At 36.8% G+C, this 21,273-nt stretch overlaps 1 protein-coding gene across 5 annotated transcripts in view; it reads left to right on the forward strand.

Annotated features, from left to right (window-relative positions):
- Positions 1-21,273, forward strand: part of NRIP1 (nuclear receptor interacting protein 1) — a 107,739-nt gene that overhangs the window by 77,306 nt on the left and 9,160 nt on the right. Inside the window, exon 1 of one of the 5 annotated variants that reach the window (XM_023760201.1) lies at positions 16,038-16,055. The exons of the other annotated variants lie outside the window; for them this stretch is intronic. The gene's annotated coding sequence lies outside the window, so the exon portion shown is untranslated. Of the gene's footprint in view, positions 1-16,037; positions 16,056-21,273 lie in introns of those variants that run through there. 5 annotated transcript variants of the gene reach the window in all.

Raw genomic sequence — 21,273 nt, forward strand, 5'->3', positions numbered from 1 at the left:
CCCCCCCCCCCCCCCCCCCCCCCCGCCGGCCTGGTTGCCCCACACAGCCTGCTGTTCAGTCCTTGCGTGAGGGCGTTCTGACCAGTGTGCATATTCCTCTATTATTAGTACAGATAAGGCTGATACCTTTCAGTAAACTAACTGTTTTATTTCTTCTAGTTAAATGAAAATTTAAAAAGTCAGGTAGTGCTCAAGGAAGCTCTCATTGTACAGCATAAAAATCCAGTAGTTTGCTTTTAATGGATGATCTTATAAACAGTGGGATAGTGGAGCAGTGGCATCAAAAGGCCTGCTGCAGCTAAGCAGAATCAGGTAACTTAACATACCAGGTTATTGTAAAATATGTAACATATGGTTCTGCTTGAGATTTCAGCTTCTGTTAGGAATTAAAAATACCAGATACTTGGTATGTGGTATTATTTAAAAAAATTGTTTAAAATATTTGTGTATGCAAAACATTATACTACTATTTTAGTTTTCATTATACTATTTGATTTTGGAAATAGTAGATTTTGCCTAATTAATGTAAAACTATATTAAAACAATTATGTAATTATCATCAATGTTTACTAGAGTTATAAGCAGCACACAAAGGGGAAAGTACAATAACATTTCTTGACTTGCTCTGTTGGGTATTCTGTATGCATTGTTTAATCCATCATAACTGTCCCATTAGATAAGATGGTATGATACGTGTTAAACTGAGTTTAGGCAGATTGACCCAAAGCCACAGAGCTAGCAGATGAGCCCGATTGTTACTGCTTTTGAAGCTCATGGTATCTTTGAGAAATTAAAACTGGATTAAATTTTTTATTATACAGTTTGTTGGAAGGTGTAAAGAAGTTTTTTTCGAAGTGAACCATGGAAAATCAGACTCTTAGACTTTCTTCATTTTAAATTGCTGAGATTGGCAGATGGTGAATTGGAGGGGTGGTAAGTTCTGTGAGTAGCCAGTGCAGGGAAACAGTTTATGAAGTCTAGTTCCTCAGTTCTGATTTTGTTGTTGATACTGGACTCAATTTTATTTATTTGTTTGGCTTTATTTTTTATTTTTATTAATGCAGAAAGATCCTGAAGACCTTTCATGTGACCACATTGCATAATTATCCATAGCTGTATATACCTGTGATTACTTATTGAATTCTTCTTACCAGATGTTTGCAGGAAACCTCTGGGTTGTGTGTTTATCAATTTTTTGTCCACCCAGCAGTTGAACTTCTTCATATTATTGGTTTGCTTAAATTAAGGTACAAAAAATATCCACTTACCACATTTGTTTTTGTCTCTTAAAAATGTTTTGACTTCTTGAAATTAACTTTAGGGCTCTATAAACTGTGAGTTGTCTTAATAGCCATCATGTACTGGGTTCTGTTGGCTTTAGGGATCTAGAAAATTGCAGGAGCTTACAATGTGAGCTGGGGAAATGTCTACAATCCGGATCATGCTTACCCAGTTAATTTATTGGTTATAGATAACTTGATTGACTTGGATATTAGCCTTTAGGCCAAAAGATTGGCTAGGACTAAATTTAGGAATAGATTTCACAGGACAGGATCCCTTAGGCCACTGCTACCACCATGCACATAGAAGATAGATATAAGGAAACAAAGCCTGGGTTGAATGGATTAAATATTCTGTATGCTCCCTAAATAAAAGCCACTGTTACTCTTGGCTGGCAGGAAGGCTAGAGGTCCAAGTGGTCCCATTTCCATTCGGATGGACCTCAGACAGTAATGGAATGGAATGTGTGCTTGCCTTGTACCAGGAGGAAACCACCTGGGAAAACGCTTCCTGTAAGACTCTCCCTGAAAACGATACAGCCCCATCCTCCAACATAAACTGTACCACCTGCCTCTCAAGGTAGAGGGGGAACAGTACTTGGAGTTCATGGGAAATTTATCCCGATGCATAAATGGCAGAGTGTCCTCAGAAGCTATACTATCGATACCCCGTGCTGATGTCTGGTGGTATTTTGGAGGACCATTACTTTGCGCCCTTGCCCAGCAGTTGGAGCAGAACTTGCGCTCTGATATAACTGGCTATCCCTTCCACTTTGGCATATCATAAACCTTTTTCAACGGACAGACAAACTAGGAAGAAGAGAGAGAATCCAGGGGGCTCCTTTGATCCTCATATTTACACAGATCCCGTTGGGGTTCCAGGAGAAGTGCCAAATGATTTTAATGCTGGGAATCAAATAGCACCAGGATTTGAGTCTGTCCTGTTCTGGTGGTCAACTATTAATAAGAATGTAGATTGGATAAACTACTTACTATAATCAGCAGAGGTTTGTCAGTTACACTAAAGATGCTATCAAGGGAATAGCTGAGCAATTAGATGCAACGAGCAGAATGACCTCGGTTCAGAACCAATTGTCCTTGGATATGATTCTGGCAGAAAAGGAGGAGTATATGTAATGTTGGGGTCCAGTGTTGTACCTTCATCCCTGACATCACAGCTCCAGACAGACCATCACTAAGGACCTACAGGGATTAACAACTCTAGCTAATGAGTCAGCTGGGAACCCTGAAATTGAGGATCCTTTCTTCGATTCACTAGAGCAGTGGTTCTCAACCTTCTGGCCCTTTAGATACAGTTCCTCATGTTGTGACCCAACCATAAAATTATTTTCGTTCCTGCTTCATAACTGTAATGTTGCTACTGTTATGAATCGTAATGTAAATATCTGATATGCAAGATGGTCTTAGGCGACCCCTGTGAAAGGGTCATTCGACCGCCAAAGGGGTCTCGACCCACAGATTGAGAACTGCTGCACTAGAGCAATGGTTCAGAGAATGGAATGGAATAGTGGTATCCATATTCACCTCGTTGATAATTGGGTTGGGAGTTACAGTGATGGGATATTATGCCATCCCAGATATGACAGGTCTTATCCAAAGATTTATTGAAACTACATTGACCAAACAGCAAAATAATCTGCTAGATACTGCAGAGTGTAAAAGTCAACAAATGTTACCCGAGTTTGAAGAAGAGTTAAATAAGAAAAGGGGGGGAGGAGTGAGGAACAGATCACGTGCATCAGGAATAAAAGCTCGAGCAGACCGCCTGCTCAATGTGCATGACCATGTGCATTTGTATCCTTCTGTAGAAGTAAAGATACTTGCCTCGCAAAAGAAAAAAATGTTTTAAAACTTGTTAGGGAACTAAGAAATCAAAACCTAAAGGGAGATGCCAATTCATAAATATAGAATTTATTTATTATTGATCAAGAGATTACAAACCTGTGGTGGATTTCCAACTGCGTTTATCTGGAATTAAAGCAAATTAGTTATACATCATCCTATTGTTGAACAGTCGGTTAGTTACTCAGTTTATATTAAGTTACATTAACATTACTTTGATGTCCTGTTTTATAATTTTTTTTTACATATGGCCTCTTTTCCCCCTATTGACCCCTTCTATCCCACCCCCTACCCCAGGCCTTCACCACCCTATTGTCTGTGTCCATGGTTTATGCATATATGTATACAGGTTCTTTGGTTGATCTCTTCCCACACACGCATCCTCCCCCGCCTTCCCTCTGGGATTCAACAGTCTGTTCCATGCTTCTATATTTGTATCTGTTTTGCTCAACAGTTTATTTTGTTAATTAGATTCAACATATGAGTGAGATCATGTTCTATCTTCTATGTCTCTGGATATATTTTGTTCATTAGTTTATTTTGTTCATTAGATTCCTCATAACAGTAAGATCATGTGATACTTGTCTTTTTCTGACTGGCTTATTTCACTTAGCATAATACATTCCAGGTCCCTCCATGCTGTCTCAAAGGATAAGAGATCCTTCTTTTTTACTGCTGCATAGTATTCCATGGTGTAAATTTACCAGATTTTTTATCCATTCATCTACTGATGGGCACTTGGGCTGTTACCAGATCTTAGCTATTCTAAATTGCACTGCTATGAACATAGGGTGCATACATTCTTTCTGATTGGTATTTTGGGTTTCTTAGGATATATTCCTAGAAGTGGGATCACTAGGTCAAATGGCAGTTCCATTTTTAATTTTTAGAGGAAATTCCATACTGTTTTCCATAATGGCTACACCAGTCTGCATTCCCACCAACAGTGTACTAAGGTTCCCTTTTCTCCACATCCTCACCAGCACTTGTCATTTGTTGATTTGTTGATGGTAGCCATTCTGACAAGTGTGAGGTGATACCTCCTTGTTGTTTTAATTTGCATCTCTCTAATGATGAGTGACTGGGCATTTTTTTCATGTGTCTCTTGGCCATCTACTCGTATATGTCCAATTTGGAGAAGTGTCTGTTTAGGTCAGGGGTCCTCAAACTTTTTAAACAGGGGGCCAGTTCACTGTCCCTCAGACCATTGGAGGGCCGGACTATAGTTTTAAAAAAAAACTATGAACAAATTCCTATGCACACTGCACATATCTTATTTTGAAGTAAAAAAAACAAAAACGGGAACAAATACAATATTTGTATTTGCATGTGGCCCGCGGGCCGTAGTTTGAAGACCCCTGGTTTAGGTGCTTTGCCCATTTTGTGATTGGGTTGTTAATCTTCCTTTTGTTAAGTTGTATGAGTTCCCTGTAAATGTTGGAGATTAAACCCTTATCAGAGATAACATTGGCAAATATGTTCTCCCATGCAGTGGGCTTGCTTGTTGTTTTGTTGATGGTTTCTTTTGCTGTGCATAAACTTTTATTTTGATGTAGTCCCATTTGTTTATTTTCTCCTTAGTTTCCTTTGCCCTAGGAAATGTATCTGTAAACATACTGCTATGTGAAATGTCTGAGATTTTATAATCCTATAGCTTCTTATAGGATTTTTATGGTTGCATGACTACATTTTATCCATTTTGAGTTTATTCTTGTGTGTTGTGTAAGTTTGTGGTCTAGTACCATTTTTTTGCATGTACTTGTCCAGTTTTCCCAACATCTTTTATTGAAGAGACTGTCTTGACTGCATTGTATGCTCTATCTTCTTCGTCAAATATTAATTGAGCATGATGGCTTGGGTCAATATCTGGGGCCTCTGTTCTGTTCCATTGATCTATATGCCTGTTTTTGTGCCAGTACCAGGCTGTTTTGAATACAGTGGCTTTGTAGGATAACTTGATATCTGGTATTGTTATTCCTTCAACTTTGTTCTTCTTTCTCAAGATTGCTGTGGATATTTGGGCTCTTCTTTGGTTCTATATAAATATTTGGAGTATTTGTTCTAGATCTGTGAAATATGCCATTGGTATTTTATAGGGATTGCATTGAATCTGTAGATTGCTTTGGGTAGTATGGACATTTTAATGATGTTAATTCTACCAATCCATGAAGCACTTGTTTCTCTCTTCCTCTACCTCTTTTTTTAACCGTCAGTACACCATAAGCGTCTATAGATACAAGCGATGTTTCCGTTTTAGATGCGTGGCAGTTAACTGGTTTACATCCTGTAGTTTTCCGAGTACAAGTCTATTTCCTCCTTGGTTAAGTTTATTCCTAAGTATCTTAATTTTTTTGTTGCAATAGTAAATTGGGTTGTTTGTTTAGTTTTTCTTTCTGAGAATTCATTATTGGTGTACAAAAGAGCCATCAATTTTTGGGTGTTGATTTTGTATCCAGCTATATTGCCAAATTCATTTATTAACTCTAATAGTTTTTTGGTGGAGTCTTTAGGGTTTTCTATGTATATCATGTCATCTGCGAAGAATGAGAATTTTACTTCCTCCTTTCCAATTTGGATTCCTTTTATTTCTTCTTCTTGTCTTATTGCTGTATAATCCAGTACTATGTTGAAAAAGAATGGTTAAAGCAGACATCCCTCTCTTGTTCCTGTTCTTAGGGGAAATGGTTTTAGCTTTTGCCTATTGTATGTGATGATCCTTGTAGGTTTGTCATATATGGCCTTTATTATGTTTAGATATCATCCCACTATTCCAACTTTGCTGAGAGTTCTTATTTAAAAAGGGTGTTGAATTTGGTCAAATGCTTTTTCTGTTTCTATTGATATGATCATGTGATTATTGTCTTTCAATTTGTTTATGTGATGTATCATATTTGTTGATTTGTGAATATTGTAACAGCCTTGCATCCTGGAATAAATCCCACTTGATCATGGTGTATGACCTACTTAATATATTGCTGGATCCGAATTGCTAATATTTTGTTGAGTATTTTACCATCTGTATTCATCAGGAATATTGGCCTATAATTTTCTTTCTTTGTAGTGTCTTTATCTGGTTTTTCGGAATTTGGATATTGCTGGTCTCATACAAAGAGCTTGGAAGTGTTCCTTCCTCTTGGATTTTTTGGAATAGTTTGTGTTGAATAGGTGTTAGTTCTTTGAATTGTTGGTAAAACACCCCTGTGAAGCCATCCAGACCAGGGCTTTTGTTTGCTGGGAGGTTTTTTATTACTGTTTCAATTTCATCAGTTGTTATTGACCTATTCAGGTTTTCTAATTCTTCCTGATTCAGATTTGAAAGATTGAATTTGTCTATTTCATCCACATTGTCCAGCTTGTTAGCATGTAGTTGTTCATATTATTTTCTTACAATCCTTTGTATTTCTGTGGTATCATTGTTACTTCACCACTTTTGTTTCTGACTTTATTTTTTTGGTTCCTCTCTTTTTTTCTTCAAGAGTCTGGCTAACAGTTCGTCAATCTTGTGTATCTTTTCAAAGAACCAACTCTTGGTTTCATTGATATTTTTGGTATTGTCTTTTTAATCTCTGTCATTTACTTCTGCTCCCATCTTTATTATTTCCTTCCTCCTGCTTCCTCTGGACTTCTCTTGTTGTACTCTTTCTAATTCTTTAAATTGTAGGGCTAAGTAGTTTATTATTAATTTTCTTGTTTTTTGAGGTAGGCCTGTAGTGCTATGAACTTCCCTCTCAAGACTGCTCTTGCTGTGTCCCAGAGATTTTGGGTTGGTGTGTGTTCATTTCCATTTGTGTCCAGGATGTTTTTTATTTCTTTCTTGTTCTCATTGGTATCCCATTCATTGTTTTATAATACACTATTTAACCTGCATGTGTTTGAATGTTTTGGGGTGTTTTTACTGTAGTTGATTTCTAATTTCATTCCATTGTGTTCTGAGTCGATGCTTGATAAAGTTTCAATATTCTTGAACTTGTAGAGCCTTTTTTTCTGTCCTAACACGTCGTCTATCTTTGTGAATGACCCATGTGCACATGAGAAAAATGTATATTCTGAAGCTTTGCCTTGTAATTTTCTATAAATGTCAACTAAATCCAACTGACCCAGTGTGTCCTTTAGAGTCACTGTTTCCTTGTTAATTTTTTGTCTGGAAGATCTATCCAGTGAAGTCAGTGGGTTGTTAAAGTGCTGTACTATGACTGTATTGTTGTCGATCTCTCCCTTAAAGTCCCCTAGAAGTTTTTGTTTACATATTTAGGTGCTCCTGTATTGGGTACATATATGTTTACCAGGGCTATATTCTCTTGTTGGATCAATTCCTTTAGTATTATGTAGTGACCTTCCTATCTCTTGTGATGGCCTTTATTTTGAAGTCTATTTTCTCAGATTTGAGTATTGCTATCCCAGTATTTTTTTTTTCTTTTCCATTTGAATGGAAATTTTTTTCCATCCCTTCACTCTCATCCTGTGTGAATCGTTTGTGCTGAGGTGGGTCTCTTGTGGACAGTATTTATTTGTGTCATGTTTTTGTATCCATTCAACTACCCTATGTTTTTTGAATGGAGCATTTAATCCATTTACATTTAAGGATATTATTGATAGGTACTTATTTATTGCCATTTTAATTCTGTATGCCTATGTTTCTCTATTTCTTCTCATTATAGCAGACCCTTTAGCATTTCTTGCATTGCTGGTTTGGTAGTGATAAACTCCTTTAGACTTTTCTTTTGCACCATGTATTTTAAATGATAGCCTTACTGGATATAGTAATTTTGGTTTCAGATCCTTGCTTTCCATTGCCTTGAATACTTCATGCCGCTCACTTATGGCCTGTAGAGTTATTGGGGCTCCTTTGTAGGTAATAAATTCCTTTTCTCTTGCTGCCTTTAAGATTCGTCATTTGTCTTAATTTCTGGCATTTTAATTATGATGTGTCTGGGCATGGGCCTATTTGGGTTCTTTGTGCTTGAGACTCTCTGTGCTCCTATACTTATGTGACTTTTTCTTTCACCAGGTTAGGGAAATGTTCTGCCATTATTTCTTCAAACACATTCTCTACCCCTTGCTCACTTTCTTCTACTTCTGGCCCTCCTATTATGTGATTATTGTTACCTTTCATGTTGTCCCACAGCTTACTTAAGCTGTGCTCTTGTTTTTTAATTGTTTTTTTCTTTTTGGAACTGTGATTGTATGATTTTTTTCTATCCAGTCTTCTAATTCACTGATGTGATCCTTGGCTTCCCCTAATCTTCTGTGTATTCCTTCAGCTGTGTTCTTCATTAGTGCTATGTCATTCTTCATAGTTGTTATATCTTTTCTCATGTTGTTGAGCATCTTTGCTATGATTATTCTGAATAAATTTCTTATCTCCATTTCATTTATCTTCTCCTTTTTCTCTCATTTGGGGTTGTTTTTTCGGATCCCCATTTTGGCTGCCTGTTTGGGTTTGTGACTTCATATTAGACCTGCTAAGCTCACAATTTCTAGTGCAGAATAGTGTCAAATGCTGGTTTGTGTTTTTTTTCAATTGCTGTTTCTGACTAATTAGATCAGGTGAAGACTCAAAGCCTCTAGAGCAGCGGTTCTCAACCTGTGGGTCGAGACCCCTTTGGGAGTCGAATGACCCTTTCACGGGGGTCGCCTAAGACTATCGGGAAACACATATATAATTACATATTGTTTTTGTGATTAATCACTATGCTTTAATTATGTTCAACTTGTAACAATGAAATTGGGGGTCACCACAACATGAGGAACTGTATTAAAGGGTCGCGGCATTAGGAAGGTTGAGAACCACTGCTCTAGGGACTGCTTCTGCCTGCAGATTGATTAGATTCAGTCTTGTGTAGCCTCAGGCAATTATCCATAGGTGGGGCAATAGGTTTTTCCAACAGGGTGGGGCAATTGCTTTTCCCTGGAGACTAATTGTTATTCTCAGTCTCTTAATGGGCCTCAGAAACTCCATAGAGAGGGGCACTATGTTTTCTAATAAGGTGGGGTAACTGTCTTCCCCCTAGGCAAAAACCGCCTTGATAGCAAAGGTCTGTCTGATAAAGATGTCCTCTGCAGCCTGAAGGAATGACTCAGCACCTGAAACTGGGGTGTCTGCTTTCTGAACTCCCACCTCGGATTCCCCAACCCTTGCCTCTGCTCTCACAGCGCCAGTCTGCTCTGTCTTTCCTCTACCAGAGCCCAAGGTGAACGACTGCGTACAACATTTTGTGTGTTGGCCCTTTAAGAGGGTGCCTGCATTTCCAGCCGTCTCTTCTTGACTGATAGCAGTCCTGCTGCTTTTCACAGCCAGGTGTTATGTGGTCACCTTTGTCAGTTCTGGTGTTCTCTGCTGGGGTGCCCCAGTTGGGGTTTTAGACCCCAGGGTTCTCTGTGGCAATCCCCGAGAGCTGAGATATCTCTCTGGAACTTTAGCTGCTTTCTGTGGGAGCACAGCCAGCCCTTTCGCACCTTCACCCTTCCTGTCATTCTCTATGGGATTTCCATAGAAATCCTTGGTTATCAGGATTCTCTCCAGCTCATCTTCAGTTGCTTATTCAGGATGTTTGTTTGTTTTGGTATTTTAATTGTTGTTCCAGTTTGGTTCCAGGAGCATGTCTGTGCAGCATTCACTTACTCCAGTGCCATTTTTAATCTTCTTCTCTGGTCTATTTTATTTGATTACTTCACCAATCATCTTTTGTTCCAGGCTCATCACCACTATCACAGATGTGTAAGCACTTGACACTACAAAATACAGAGATAACCCTCTGCAGTTGAACAGGTGTTTTATTCTGCTGGCATTTTTTTTAATAACTAAAAACTGATTATTGAACAGATGTAGGAAGTCTTAGTCATTATTATCCCTTCTCATTCATAATTTTATTAATAAAATTTGAATAGTATCTGATGACCCTTTTTCTTGATTATATAGTTAAAATTAGAGATTCAAAGTGTATTTTTACTTAGTTTTGTTTCAATATGCAGGTTTTAATATATAATTTTTTCTTCCATTTGATTGTTAGACAGAACTGCTTCATAGTATTTATGCTACTAACAAAAATGTTGTCAAATTTGGGGCTTTGCTTAATGCATTTAATATTTTTTAGTATATCCAAGTTTTGTCCTTTCCTTTGTGTCACTCTTCTGAGGATATCTCTGTAGTGTACATACATTTTCAGAATGGGGCAGACACATGGAAAATCAACTTTGATCATTATTTTTTAGTAAATCCATGTTTACAGTTAAGACTTTTTCTGGGAAATGCTAAGTTTTTGATTTTGAAACTTTAAATGGTATTTTTATATAAATGGATTATAGAAACTTATCAACTATTTCTACAAATCTTTTAGCTTGATTTTATGCAAATGGGGTTTTTACATGATTCAGAAATGCATTATATGATGTATTTTTTAAATTCGATATATTTCCTCAAATGATGATGGTAGTAGGGCTTTGTGGTGAATGGGTAGAGGGGCACTACGCAGAAAAGTTACTCTTTATTCTATACCACATTATTTCTCTCAGTTATGTCTTACTTTTATCCTCATGTGTAATGACAAGAATATAAAACAAATTCTTTATTGTATATAAATGCTACAAGGAAAAGCATGGTAAGAACCAAAACAGCAAAGCAATCTATAAACAATAGGAAATATTGATATACAAATTTAAGTAATTGATACTAGAGCTGAACAAACTACTAAACAGAAGTGAGAAGTATAGTATACATTTGCCATTTTATGTATCATTCTATCTCCAACTTACAAAAAGACACAAAAACAATGTGCGTAATAAGAAATTGAGATTCTCAAAGGCTAAAGTATTTAATGTTTCAGTGTTAAAATTTTTAACTTTATTAATAATGCTAATAGTAGATAGTAGTTGTTTTTAATGATTTTAATTGCTGAAGTTTTTTAGGGGAGGTGTCTATCTAATAAGTAAAGTCAGAAAATCCCTAACCTAGTCACCTAGACTGCTGTTCTTGTGCAGCTCATACCAGCTTCTTCTAAAGCCTCCTTACTACCACCCCCCTTCATTCTGAGTCTGTGTCTGAGTGTCAGGTGCCCTGCAAAGGCCACTTGCAAGCGTTCCCTGCTATACAACTGAACATCCCTGAGACCTGAATAGCAGCAAACCTGGGTCTCAGATTGGCAGTTACTGGCTACAATTATTGAGATGATTATTGCAGACAGTTGCTTATGTGTACAGAGGGGCAAAAGAAAGGTCTGGGAAAATATGGGTGGCAATTTCTTCAATAAAAATAAAACCTTATGTTTAAAGTAAATAGCCTGCTAATGGTATGCCAGTAGCTTTATTTTCCTATTTGAAGAATGTATTTTAGAGTCATCTATGAATGTTTTAAAGACCAAAATTATCCAGGTACATTGCCTATTATTCTTTATTAATCCTCTTTCTGGTTTATTGAATTCATATTGACAGATAGCAGCACTATATCTGTCTAAGAATTAGGTCTGTAGTGATAATTCTCAGTCACAGACTGACCAAAACCTTCAATCTAGAAAGCTTGTGTTTGGGCCATTATGGGCAAGAGTGACGTCAGAGTTCATGGTTCATTCACAACAAGGCAGCACTTTCCCGAGACAGCATATAAAGAAGACATATTTACTAATTGATAAATGATTCCTTAAACATACCTTAATAGTATATTTTATAAAAGAATTCTATTAATTTTAAAAGGAAATATGACCATAGATTCTGTGATCAATGGTTGATGTATAAATTAGTGTCCATTACTAGTATTTTGATATACCAACACTATTTCTGCCTGGTAAAGGAAATTCCATTTTCAGTGGTATTTAATTTAATGTATATATATTTCCTTTTTACTTTGTTATTGAGAAACTAGTAGTCTTTCTAGGATATATCAGTTCTGATATTTTTATTCAAAATGAAAAACTGGCCCTAACCGGCTTGGCTCAGTGGATAGAGCATCAGCCTGCGGACTGAAGGGTCCCAGGTTCCATTCCGGCCAAGGACACATGCCTGGGTTGCGGGCTTGATCCCCAGTAGTGGGTGTGCAGGAGGTAGGAGGCAGCCGATCAATGATTCTCTCTCATCACTGATCTATCTCTCTCTCCTTCTCCCTTCCTCTCTGAAATCGATAAAAAAATATATTTTTAAAAAAATGAAAAACTGATCATTCAGAACACTTACATGTACATGTATCAGAATTTGCAAATTATATGAAGAAAGCTATAGTAGGTGATACATGAGTTAACAAGGAAAGCTTTTATATTATAAGTTTACTTCAACAGCATTACGAATACTTAAAATGATTTTTTATCAGACTGCTTCAGTCATTCATCACATAATTAGTTTCATAAATGTAATTTAAGGTAAATTTAATATCTTGTTTGAATAGCTGAAGCAAGAATTATAGATTTGTTTGATAATTATGTTGGTTTAGTAATATATTCCCTTAAGAATCACTCTTATTGCTGTTGTTGATGACCAAAGTTTCTTCCCATATGCATACTTTGGAAAGTCTCATACAACACTATGGATACATAATACAACTTTTGTGGTTCAGTCAATTTTTAGCAGTTAAACTGGGAAGAAGTGGCCCAAGATATTGAAGAATATACAATTTCCATTTCAGCTAATACAAAAGTTTAGAGGTGTGGGGAGTTTGGTCAGTTCAGCGACCTGCAAGTTAAATTAATTTCAAAATTGTGGCAGTGATTAGTTATAACAAACAAACCATTAAGTAAATGAATATGCAAACATATATACACACATACATACACACATAAAAACTCATGTTTCTGAAACACACTCCCAGTTTCTTCTCTTATTCTGTGATCCAGTGTAACATTTGTAGCAGAATATGCTTTGTAACAAAAATTAAATGAAGATCTTGTCTTTAAAGATGGAGAACATTTTTAGAATAGAGTGTACCCTGTGAGTAAATATAGAGTGTCTAGTAAGTACTAAAACCCCAGGAGTTTTGATCAAATGCCTGCTGTTACATCAGTTCCGTTGGTAATTTTTCTTCCTGATCTGTGACCTTGACCTTGTGTTGTGTCTGTATATCAAATCTGTTTTAGGGATGGGAGGACCATAGTTGAGTTTAGTAGGATTTATGCTCAATCTCAAAGGATGTGTGTATCTGTGTGTATATTTAAATTCCAGGAAGAATTAAATAGCACCATTTTCTATTATATTTCATATTTTGATAGAGATTGGAAAAATTATGCTTTTGAAGAGCTATTGGGAGAACTACACCCTCTGTTCCTTTTATATTTACTGTACACTTTCACATTTATGTGCTACCAAAATAATGTATTAAGCCCTAGCCAGTTTGGTTCAGTGGATAGAGCATCAGCCTGCAGACCAAAGAGTCCCAGGTTCGATTCTGGTCAAGGGCATGTTCCTTGGTTGCAGGCTCCTCCCTGGCCTGGGCCCTGGTCAAGGTTCATGCAGGAAGCAACCAATTGATATGTTTCTCTCACATTGATCTTTCTCTCTGTCCCTCCCTCTCTCTTCTACTCTCCCTAAAAATCAATGGAAAAATATCCTCAGGTGAGGATTAACAAAAAAAATAATAATAATTTGTTATAATTATTTTATGTTTATTCAGAGAAACTTTTGTTTCTCTGAGAACAGTAGAAGGAGTGAACAGACATTAATATAAATGCTAAATAAATGTCATATGTATTCTTTATCATATACTAATTATCTTTTTGGATTTTTTAAAAGTTGTAAATAATTTTATTTAATGATTTCTAGTTTTCTGAGTTTTTAAGATGGTACAACACAGCATCCAGGAAGGTGCTGCATTTTTAGAATAGAAATTTTTTTGGCAATTAGGCTCTTTCTCTAGTTCCTTTGCTTCTGTGATCTTTTTTAACTTGAAATCTCTAACTTCTTCACCTTAATTTTGATTTAAAATTATTTTTTAAATAAATTTTAGAGGCAGAATTAAGTAGAAGGTGGGTTTTATTGAATATGATTCATGTAGCTAAGCCTCTGATGATAATTAGAACAAAGAAGCTCTTATCAATTCACTATATCAATTATAGGGGATACTTGTTTCTGTTGCCAGGACAGTCATTCCACTTCTCTCATGAAGTGCTCTGTCATTAGGGATACTAATTGCATTTTATTCACTATGTAGCCATTGTGAGATAAGCAAAAGATTCAGTTTGAATATAAGCTCATATTTAGCTTATAAATGAACATCTGTTTGAAATTTGATGACTCCATTGAAGAAAGTAGTAAAGATAAATAACTTTGGGGGATTGGATGGGTAAAGAGTATGGCTATTTCAAAGTCATTTCCTTCCCTGAAGGAAATGATAAAAAAGTTATGAAGCATATAAAAAGGTTATGAAGCATATTGGTCACAGCTATTTCTACAACTTTTTGACAACATATCATCTTTTTGGTTAAAATGCATGTCATTTTTATCAACTACAGTTTGGCAAATTACTTGGAATAAAATTTTAGAGTTGAAGAGGTCCTCAGATACACATGTCCTTGAGTTGAGCACTTGAGTCAATCAAGCACTAGTGTGTCCTAGTGAGTTTCTTTTAATAGGAAATGTGAGTGACCTATAGAAGCAGCTAACTGCAAGTTAAAGCTGATAGACCTCTAAGTTAGGACCAACTTTGGCCTTGGGCAAAAATATGTAAGTCCCTCAGGTTGCACAGGAGAGCAATCTGGACAGCTGTTTTAATCCCTGAAGACTATTCACATCTAAAATGAGAACCACTAGGAGAGGGAAAGACGCTCCTACAGCCTAATTGCAAATGTTGAGACCCTCACTTGAACAACTTTTTAGATAAAATTTACTTTCTTGGCACCTATCAAATTGTACACCACACATCTCTCTTTTGATAAAAATAATACTACAAAGTAAGTTATTATATCGGAATTTAAATTATATCAAAAGGCATAAAATATTTTGATTCTTTTTTTTTATCAAGAATAGAAATATTCTCTGACAAATGAAATTTCAGGCCTACTTCTTTGCTATGTCCTTATTATTATCTGCTGTGAAATGACAACAGTTGTTACTTGTATTCTTTTCTTAGTTTTTTCCCCAAAAAACTAACTTTTAATTTATAAAGAGAATTCACTATAGTTTTTACTTTTCCAGAACCCTTATCTGAAATGTTACTTTTCCTTTCTCACTGTGAAATTGAGTTTTGGATTTATGTAATTTAACTCTTTGGTGTTTGGTTTGGAAAGCTAATCTTAATCCGTTTGGATAAAATGTTTAGTGTTATATCCCCTTGATAAATTGTTCTTGGTTTTTTGTTTCCTGTTCAACTTTAAAACTTATTTTCAAAGTCTTACCATAGAGAGCACCAAGAATTCTCTTAATTATTTCTCTGGATTTGTATTGCTTAAATAAAAAGATCAATAATTAGGACCTTGTACTAAGATATGTTTCTTCTAATCCTTAAAAAAAATCTTACTTTTTCCCCTTTGTATCAACAATACCCACTAAATAATCCATAGTGAAATTTATTTATTTTAATATATTTTTATTGATTTCAGAGAGGAAGGGAGATGGAGAGAGAGATAGAAACATCAGTGATGAGAGCAATCATTGATTGGCTGCCTCCTGCACATCCCCCACTGGGGGTTGAGCCTGCAACCTGGGCATATGCCCTGACCAGGAATTGAATTGGTGACCTCTTGGTTCCTGGGTCTATGCTCAGCTGCTGAGCCACACCCAGCTGGGCCATAGTGGAATTTAGATAATATTTGTACAGTAGGAATTATTCTTGAATACCACAATTAAGTAGCCTTTCAATTACTTCTTATTTTGAGGAATCAAAATAATCATTAAAGCAGCACTGCAGAAATACCTTGAAATTCAATACTCACGTAGGTATTATTTGGTAATGAAGAAGAAGTTGGAGTAGATTTCATGGAAGCAATCACAAAACATGAGGTATTCATTAGACATAATTTAAATAGCATACAAAGTCTCTTCATAGAATGTGTTTTAATGGAGAATTTGCTTATAAATAAGATATTGAATCCTTTCCTTAAAAATAGCTGGAGAGAGATCTTTCTCATTATCTATCTCTCAATCAAAAGTAGTCTAACATATAAGAATCCTATTAAATGTATCCTTCATTTACCCAAGTAAAATCTTTTTTTTTTTTAATATATTTTATTGATTTTTTACAGAGAGGAAGGGAGAGGGATAGAGAGTTAGAAACATCGATGAGAGAGAAACATGGACCAGCTGCCTCCTGCACATCCCCCACCGGGGATGTGCCCGCAACCCAGGTACATGCCCTTGACCAGAATCGAACCTGGGACCTTTCAGTCCACAGGCCGATGCTCTATCCACTGAGCCAAACCAGTTTCGGCCCAAGTAAAATCTTATTACTTGGACTTTACCATTATAAAAGTGTTTAGAAATTCAGCAAACTTTACCTTTGCTGAATAAACCTTTCCCTGGGAAGTGCAAAATACATTGCAAAGGAATCACTATAACACTTGGGAACTGTTCACATGTGAATTTATTTACAACTGTCTTTTATTAATTAAAACTCTAAAAAAAAGTTCCAACTACAACATAATTTCATATTTTTAAGTATTTTTAAAAAAGAAAATGTAGCTTTTAAAAAACTACACTATGAATTCAAGCATTTTGCTAGTTATTTCATTAAGCTAGTATTTGTGTTGAAACTTGGATCTTTCCCAAAATCCGTCAAGTGTATGTATAGTTAAGATTCTATGGAATTATTTTGTGGTTTAATTTGATTTTATCATTTTAAAAATAATTCTGCCTTAGCCCTGACTGGTGTGGCAAAGTTGGTTGGGCATCATCCCATGCACCAAGAGGTTGCTGGTTTGATTCCTGGTCAGGGCACATGCCAGGGTTTCGGGTTTGATCCCCAGTAGAGGGGTGTTTAGGAGGCAGCCGATCAATGTTTCTCATTGATGTTTCTCTGTCTGCCCCGCTACCTTCCTCTCTCTCCAAAATCAATAAAAACATATTCTTTATTATAATAATAACTAGAGGCCCGATACATGAAATTCATGCACGGTGGGGGGGGGGGGGGCTCAGCCCGGTCTGCACCCTCTCCAATCCGGGACCCCTCAGGGGATGTCCGACTGCTGGTTTAAACAAACAGACATGAAGATCATATTGGGAAACTGAGGGCAGTGCCCCGGGAAGAATCCCACAGGGATCGGGCCTAAACCAGCATTTGGACATCCCCCTTGCAATCCGGGACTGCTGGCTCCTAACTGCTCACCTGCCTGCCTGCTTGATCACCCCTAACCCCTCTGCCTGCCTGCCTGATTGCCCCTAATTGCTCCCCTGACTGCCTGATCGCCCCTAACCCAATCTGCCTGCCTGATTGCCCCTAACTGCCTTTGCCTGCCTGCCTGATGCCCCTAACTGCTCCCCTGCTGGCCTCATCACCCCTAACCGCCTCTGCCTCGGCCCCCGCCACCATTGCTTTGTTCGGAAGGACATCTGGTCTTTCCGGTCTAATTAGCATATTGCCCTTTTATTAGGATAGATTCTGCCTTACCATTACAGTAATTTTTTTTCACTGCATGCTAGTGGACCAGTAAAATCTCAATTTTCTAATATTTAAGAAGTATTTTTATGTTTATAAACAATTTTAAATTAATAAGGGTGGAAGATTAGTTTATAATTTTAACACTGTAAAGTAGTTGAACATGAATTTTATATTGTCATGAAACTTTATCAAATTAATCATGAAATGCATTAACCCTTGAAATACTATCTGGGTCCTTTGGACCCAGTTTTAGATTTTGAGGTTGTTTTATTTAAATATATTTTTAACTAGTAGGAAGGACTATATTACATGTCTTTTATTCTTTTTTAAAGTTTTAATGAATGTTTTTTAATAGAAAAAATATCATGTCTTGCTATTACCATATGTTTATAGAAACCTTTTATAAATCAAAGATACATTATGGAATCTTAGTGATCTTACTATTAAGCATTTTGCCTTTTCTTTTTAATCATTACCTGAAGATGTTTTTAATGATTTTAGAGAGAAAGGTAGGGGAAAGGAAGAGAGCGAGAGCGAGAGCGAGAGAGAGAGAGAGAGAGAGAGATATTGATTGGTTGCCCCATCGAGGATTGACCCCTGAAATCTGGGTATGTGCCCTGACTGGAAATCAAACCTACAACCCTTCAGTTCAGGGAATGGTGCTTCAACCAACTGAGCTACACTGGCCAGGGCCATTTTGTCATTTTATCTTTGCAATTAATTCATCAACTATTTCCAGCTGTGCCAAATAAAGACTAAAATAGTAAGTCAGCAGGAAAATGTGGAAGTGCCCAGAAGGATGATGCAATAGTGAAATAAGTTATCATTATCAGTTTGATTATTGCATAGCCTGTTAATACTCCTTTTTCAAGAATTGTATTTTTAATGTTCAGTAAAGAAATATACCTTTACTTTTTGCCATATCCACCAACTTAATGTTTAAAGACGGGATATTAATATAATCTAATTTAGTTTCTAAGTTAAATTTTTTCTTTTATAACCTCATGAGAGTTGCAAAATCAGAAACATATTTATTTTTTCTCCTTTTTTCTGCCCCTCCTTACTTTTACTCTCTTTAGTCACTCTTACCCTCCATAAACCAAATGTTTGGAATAATTATTTTCCTTTTACACAGAAGTCATTTAACAAGTGTATGCCATACAAATAGAGTTTCTTCAGGCTCTATTTAATATAATGAAGAGAATGTTGATAATCTTTAAATAGACATGTACACAAACTAATAAAATTATTGTTCAAGTTAGGGACAAGACAGTGGATCCACTGACAAGCCAGTAAATCACATTATTTTGTAAATATTTTAGTTTTAAAATATATTGCTTATGCCCTGGCCAATGTGACTCATTTGGTTAGAGCATCATCCCGTACACCAAAAGGTGGCAGGTTCAATTCCGGGTGTGTGCCGGTCAGGGCACATACCCAGGTTTCCAGTTCAATCCCCAGTTGGGGCGGGTTCAGAAGGCAGGCCCATCTATGTTTTCGATGTCTTCTCCCTCTCCCTTCTCCTATCCCTCTCCCCCTCCCTCTCCCTCTTCCTCCCCCCTCTCCCTCACCTTTCCCCTTCCTCTCTCTAAAATCAATAAAATAAAATATATTGCTTGCAAATCTAAAGTAGCCTAATTCTTTTTATTTTATTTGATGTTAAATATGACATGTTACATTTTGTAAATTTAAAGCGTGTAGCCTGTTATTTTTAAACATTTATATATTGTAACATGATTGCCATTGAAGCAATATTTATCACAATACATCATTGTAATATAATATTCTATATTCATTATACTGTGCAATAGATTTCTATGGCTTCTTCTTTTTTATTAACTTTACTGGGGATACATCTATATAATAAAAGCCCAGTGACCGAATGGCGGAATGAACAGAATGACCGCGGTCCCTTGCCCCGGCCAAGTCCCACCCCCAAGCGGCCCCCAACACCCCTAAGTCACTGCCTGGCTCCCTGGTGCATGTACATTTAGTGAAAGCACAAGAAAATAATGATCAGTCCCTTCTGTCCCCAACCAGAGTCTCCAAAGGGCTCTGCTAATACTGCAGCCAAGGTGTGGAATTCTCCCTCCACGTCCTGCAGCCCCAGGAGACCTTCCAAGTTAGCCAAAAAGGCGACCTCGGCATTAACGGGATGGTGGCCCTTTGTGAGGAATGTAGAGACGCTGGATGGAGATTTTGTGAAATTTCGGTGCCTTGCAGATTAGGTGAGCTTTCAATCTCTCTTTAAAGGGGTGGCAAAGAGGACCCCCAGGCTGCCAGGAGCAATAACGAAGGGTAGGCACATTCAAAAACAAAAAAAAAACTTTTAAAAAAACAGACATGAAGATCATATTGGGAAACTGAGGGCAGAGCCCCGGGAAGAATGCAAAAATTATTAAAGGGCCATCATCCATCTTGATATACATTTCAAACAACACATAAACAACTTCAGCTCATGGCACATGAAATGCAAAACAGTTCTGTTGTGGGTTTTCTTTTGGCCATCCTTAAAGTATAATTAGATCCAGCTGGTGGAAAGCTATAGCTTCCAGCATTAGACCCCACAGCCGGCCCCGTCCAGTGGGGGGGGGGGGGGGCTGTCAGACCCCACCCATGCACAAATTCGTGCACCGGGACTCTAGTTAGTTAATAAGATCATATAGGTTTCAAGTGTACATTTCTATGATACATGATCTGTATATTGCGTTGTGTGCCCACCACCCAAAGTCAAGTCATCTTCCATCACCTTAAGCTTCTTTATTACTGATTACAAGTTTGTACCCTAATACTGTCAGCCTTACCCCCCATTTCCTATCCCCTTAAAACCCCATATTATTCTTAGTTTTATTACAGGTTGACTGTTTCAGATTCTACATGTAGGTCATACTATACATATACTTATTCTCTCACATAATCTCACTTAGCATAATGTTCTCAGGGTTTATCTGTGTTGTTAGATAGATAGATAGATAGATAGATAGATAGATAGATAGATAGATATTATATACATATATCTCATCTTTTTAATATGTTCACCTGTTGATAGGCATTTGGGTTGTTTCCATATCTTGACTATTGTTAATGCTGCAATTAATACAGGCATGCATATAGATTGGGTATAGAAGAAGCCAAATCCTTAAATGTGTGTTAACATTTAAATATTTTTAACTGAATATACTCAATTAATTTTAAACACTTGGTGACATTCTGAAGTAATATTCTTATAAAACCAAGCAAGTGAAATGTTATTTTGGTGGTTAAAAATAGTGTAGTTGTCTTTTTACTAAAAGAAAATGAGTCCAGCTAATTCTATCTTGAAATTAAGCAATTTTAACATTAAGAAGTATATGTAGCCGAAACCGGTTTGGCTCAGTGGATAGAGCGTCGACTTGTGGACTGAAAGGTCCCAGGTTCGATTCCGGTCAGGGGCATGTACCTGGGTTGCGGGCACATCCCCAATAGGGGATATGCAGGAGGCAGCTGATCGATGTTTCTCTCTCATCGATGTTTCTAACTCTCTATCTCTCTCCCTTCCTCTCTGTAAAAAATCAATAAAATATATTAAAAAAAAAAGAAGTATATGTATTAGGCATTAGTAATATTTTACATTCATAATACTAT

The sequence above is a fragment of the Myotis lucifugus genome, unplaced genomic scaffold (genome assembly GCF_000147115.1).
Source record: "Myotis lucifugus unplaced genomic scaffold, Myoluc2.0 scaffold_175, whole genome shotgun sequence".
Lineage (NCBI taxonomy): Eukaryota > Metazoa > Chordata > Mammalia > Chiroptera > Vespertilionidae > Myotis > Myotis lucifugus.